Source organism: Pyrgilauda ruficollis, unplaced genomic scaffold (genome assembly GCF_017590135.1).
Source record: "Pyrgilauda ruficollis isolate IOZ18807 unplaced genomic scaffold, ASM1759013v1 scaffold1, whole genome shotgun sequence".
NCBI lineage: Eukaryota > Metazoa > Chordata > Aves > Passeriformes > Passeridae > Pyrgilauda > Pyrgilauda ruficollis.
The window spans coordinates 17,379,074-17,384,750 of record NW_024508100.1 but is presented as its reverse complement, the minus strand read 5'-3'; positions in this window follow the sequence as shown (position 1 = coordinate 17,384,750).

Sequence of the window (5,677 nt, the reverse complement as noted above, 5' to 3'; positions counted from 1 at the left end):
TGCTAGAGACAGCTGGAGACAAAATACTTCTTTATAAGGTTTGATCTATAAAAAAGGACAAAAAGGCTGCCAAGCAGTCCATTTTTAGCAAAGATCAAATCTCTTTGTTGCATTTGGATAGACTCCAGAATTACTACATGGAAACTTAATTAATATTTATATTTTACAAAATACTTTATTACTCTCCTTTTCAAATAAATTTACTATCTTCTTGCAGCATAGACAGTTTGTTATTGATGATCAAATTTCAGAAGCTAAGGAGATTTACTTCAAATTTTATCTGAAGTTTTGAGCATTAAAAAGAATTTAACATGAAATTCAACTATCAATTATTCTGTTTTCCTTACTAGGAACTGGGATGGAGAAGAGAAGGAAAATAAATACCTTCAAACTGGCTAGATAAAACAACAAATCAATTTGGTTAATTAAAATATCCAAGATTTTTAATTTGTACTGATCTTTTTACTACCTCTGGGAAGTGGAAAACATCTGTAATGCAACACACACTGCCAGTCTGCCCTGGGCAGAAGATGGGGAGTGACTCCAATGAGAATTACTTTCTGCCCTGCTTTACATACCCACACAAAGTCACTGAAGAACCAAGAAATGGTTCCAGGTTTCCACACGTCTCCATGCATGCCTCCTGCTTCCCTCCTAGCTGAAATACAAAAGCAGTCTTCCTCGGTTACTTTCTTACTTCCATTTATGAATGTTGACAAAATTATTAGAGTTGAATCAAAATATTAATAAAATACTTCCAGATTTCCTTTTGTGTGTACACTTAGTGCTTTAGGCATGCAGAATGGACTCTTTGTAATGAGGCCACTAATGAAGCCAATCCCTTTATTCTTTGTCACTGCACACAATACTACTGATCTTTCTTCAGTTTTCCAACCCCACTACTATCACTGAATTCCTCAGTGAGTGTCCAGCTATGAAAAATTCAAACTCCATCGGATTAATTCATAATAATGTATGAATGGGGAATAGGAACCAGTAGATTTTGGTTTCAGTATTGTAGACTTTTGCTTTACTTTAAATGTACTTAGCATCACAATATAAAATATTCATATAGTATTTACATGATAATTTTTACTTGCTAACTATTGTGTGATGAATCCCTTAACAAATGTGCCAGCATAGAACCCAGGAAAAAGCTGTCATCTGTAGGGACTCCATCTACTTTGTGTTACTTCAGTTTCTGCCTCTACCCCACCCCAAGCAAGCCACTGTGTACACTGTGTATTCATAATATGGTTCTCCACAAAACCACTAATCTTCTTTCACAACTCCTTTTAGCCTAGGATGGACATGTTGTTTTCTTGTGATCCCCCTGTCAAACTCAGAAGCTGCTCAAGATCCTCTCTCTCCTCTATGCTCCAAAGAACTGATCTAATAACATGTAACTCCTTATATTTTACTAAAGCCCAAAGCTGCTCATTAATTTAGGAAGAACCTGAGCGTCCTAAAAGCCATAGCATAAAGTCTCCCAAGGCACTGAAGACATGTTTGGTTTGAAGCCTAGAACCAGGTTAATGGCCTATCATGCCTAAACCTGGTTAGCATCCAGAATATCAACATTCTTCTTCAGTCCCCTGAGGAAAGCTCTGTCTACCAGGCATTCCTGGGGATACATCTGTTGAATACCATCAGGAACTGGCGTCTCAGGAGACGTAATGGCAACCACAACATGGTTTAAGCTAAGCATGGTTAAGCATGGGTTAAGCTTTAAGAATTAAAGCTAACGGCCCCACTTCCCTCTTTATACCCTACCACAACTGCCATAATGTTAAGGGCTGGCATCGTGAAGGGGTGTGCTAGGCTCCAGTTCTAGTTTCCAACAGTTTTTTTCAATTGACGTGCAAATGATGGTAAAGTATTGACTCTGTCCTTGGGAAGGCATCAATAACCTTACTCTCTTCTCCTCTGGCAAGCAGAACCAAGGCCATTTTTTTTTTTTATTCTCTCTGGACCAGAGAAACAGATTTTACAAACAAAGGGAAGACAGTCCTTCCCAAACCAAAAGTCTAGTGCTTAAACTATTTCCCTGAAAGATGTCAGCCACCTGACCCCTGGCCTTACACATATACAGCTAAAACTGAAACCGAATTCTGCTTACAAAGTCCTGTAACAAAACTGATTACTGCATTAGAAGTATAATGAAAAATACAGGAAGATAAAGAGAGTAAGCAGGAGAGAGAGATTTCTTCTAGAAATATACTACCCTTATAGCTTAGTTCCTCTACTGATATTTTCTCAACCTGAAGGCAGAAATATTGTAAAACTGGGCAATTTTTCGAGTATAAAGTTCAGAATCATAATGAAGAACTGTATCTTCTTTACAGCTTTGTTAGGTTTAGGGATTTATTTTTCCATTTAAGAATCATAGAATCACAGAATGGCTTGGGCTGGAAGGGACCTTAGTAGTTCCAACGCCCCTGCCACGGGAAGGGAACACAGACCTCCCACTAGACCAGGCTGCCCATTAGCAATACCTTTCATCATCAGGAACAGCTGCTTGCTGGGAAAAGTAGAAAGAACTAATTAGGAATCTAGCTTTTATATATTTTGATAGGAGTGTTCCTAACCACTTTTCCTTCACTAATGGCTTGATAGTATAGCTACTTTGAGTAAGAAATACCAAGTGTTTCCAAGTGTTGGGGTTGCATTCCAGTAGGCAGCTAAGCACCACACAGCCAAGCATGGAACACCAAGGTGAGTTATATTGCCTGGATCTAGGAATTTTTACTTTTGATATATAATTTTCCAAAAACAAATACACAAGGTGTAAAGTAACCACTGTCAGGTAAGTTATCACTCCCAAAGAGTGCTTCTTTGATGTATATAAGTGTTTTAAATACTACTGGCATTTGGATGCAGCTTTAAAACATTGTGGAAGTACTTTTGCCTTGAATATATAGATAATACATACAAAGAATGCTTGTAGAAAGGATGCTTAGAAAACAGAGACAGTCTTAACTGTGATTCTAGTAATAAAACACTGCAATTAAGTTATGTGGGAATATGTATAATTTAATTTTCAAAGGGAATTTCAATTATCCATGTTTTACTAGCACTAGCATTGATTAGTTTTACACTGAGGTATTTTTGCATACTTGAAATAGATGAATTTTAATATGTAATTACATATATATATATAACTAATTGTAAAATTAGCATCCAGCTAGTTCAGTATAAAGTATCTCATTGAGTCACATAAAAGGGCTTGGTGACATGAGATTTCCAGTGTCACTTTCTTTGTTTTGATGTTTAAGACCACACTACTTAAGACGTGCAAACAATGGTTCCTGTCTTCTACTTACCTCTGCCAATGTTCTTTCTGTAACTTTTACAAATGAGGACAATTAATTGTCTGGTTTGTTCAGGCATTATTACCAATAAAAATGAAATCCCAAAAAGGTCTTCCAATAAAGAAAGTCAACACAGGAATTTAGTCTGGAGATGAAGTTTCAAGAATTAGTAGTGGATAGAGCCAAATACTACTTAAACAAAATTTCTTGACTACTTATGCAAGCAGTTTTTTCTATTGCAGTTTCCCAAATGATTCCACTTTCTAGTAATAGGAACAAACTGAAGATACATTCTAGAAATAACTGACATAGATTGGGCCAGTTAAACCTCATTTAAAATTAGTTTTGAGATTGTTAAGGAAACTTAATAACATTTTGAGTGAGATTTATTATTTTTCATAAAAGCTAATGGATGGTTTCACAGATCTTCTAGTGGCAAAGCTAATTTGATAGTTTCCCCATGCCCAGGGGTGTTTGTTTCAGTGGATGAAGAAGGGCAGGAACCTACTGCCTCAGAAATTGTGCCAATTCCCTGCTTGTAAACCCAGATTAGTTCTCTAATCTTAAAAGGATAAAAAAGCACAGTCTTTCTGAAGTCAGAGGGAGATTGAGTTAAAGCCTACCTCTGGAGATCTTGTTTCATGTAGGCAGACATGGTTCAGTAATCCTGCTGCATTTTTCCATTTCCTTTGAGTTGGGATCTGCAGTGCTGCACCTTACCCAGAAGAAAAGGAAGATTGTATCTCTCTCCAAGTCTGTCACTTTTGTGACACTGAGAACAGCTGACAGAGAATCACACCCTCAAAAAGAGAATAAATAAAAATATGAGACAGAACAGAGGCAACTGAGTTAAGCAGCAGTACTTTCTGTAGAAAACCCAAGAGGAAGAAATAATTGTTTTTAAAAGTGTCCTGTGAAATAATTTTTAAAAGAACCCTGTGTCCTGCTGCTTGACTGCCTATTGTGTTGAAAAGAACAGCTCTGCTAGTTCCTCATTAGCTTGGTTAATAAACAGATAAGTCTCTCACCAATAGAAAGAAAACATCTGAGTTTTCATGTTCTTGGTTACCTACTTGACTGAGAAGAGGTATTTCCAACTATAAACACCTCAGATACTAAAAAAAAAAAAAAAATAATTGCATAAAAATAGTGGCTACAGTTAGTACCATGAATAGAGCTGACAGTCAAGCATAGATAAAAAGGGTTAAAACTTTTGTTATTCCTAGAACACTTTTTTGTCTATTGCAGAAATGATACTGATGTACTATTTTTTGAGAACATAATTTTCCGCATTTTTTTTTACTGGAAAATGAGACTGGGAGGTAGTGAGGGGAGGAGATATCAATTGGGGTGATTGTCCCAAATAGAAAGCTGACAGTCTGGTATTCTGATGGGTAAAGTTAGGGGCTGATAAGGGTATTTCTGCACACAATATTGGTACCAGATGAAAAAACCCATTCAAAAATCTGTCCTTATATTATTACAATATTGTATCTTAAATGAGTAGAGTTTACCTTAGGTATTCATAATCAGTAATAGCAGTTAATTAAATTATTTAGGTTAGAATAATTTCGAGTATTTTGTCTGGAAGTACTGGGAAGCTATAGTTGCCTCTGCCTTGGTACAAGAATAAGTCTTTAGTTTCATGCTGTGTCAGTACGAAAGTCCAGCTGTGGCTGCTGAAATACAAAATGGGCCAAGCTCTAATCATGGGAGTTAGTTTACCAGAGTATAAAACTAAGCTCAAGTTTAGCAGTGCAGATTTAAGGAATACAGCAAGAATTTCAGGCCTAGTGCATGGGAAGAAGTAACAGAGTGAGCGGAAGCAACGCCCCGTAGCATGCAGGTTTACATGCTACGGGAATGTAAATCCAGGGCCACATTTAGTTTCTGAATGCTTGCGTGTACTGGGTCATAACGCTGCCGTGGGGGCAACAACTTCCACAAGGCTCTATGGCTCCTCGGGGCAGGTGCACTGCCCTGCCCTTACAGTAAGCATCTCCATGCCGCTCTGGTAACAGGCTCCATGCTGCTGCAGATTGCTCCTGACACAGCCCCACAGCGAGCACAGCCCCTGAGGCAGCAGCGGCAGAGAAGCCTCGCCTGGCCACAGCAGAAACCCATGAAGAGACACACCCAAACCTGCCTGGGTGAGAGGCTCCCCCGTGGGCAATTCCATGAGGGTGGCCCTGCACCCCAGGCACTCGGGAACCATTGTGGCACAAGAGGAGCGCCGTGCAAACGGGTCAAGGAGTCACCTCGGGCCCTTTAGGACACGATGCCCCGCGCCCATCTTGCCCCCTCGCTGCCCCCCAGCGTTGCGGTTGCCGGGCTCAGAAAACCACGCCTCGGAGCTGATAGCGCCC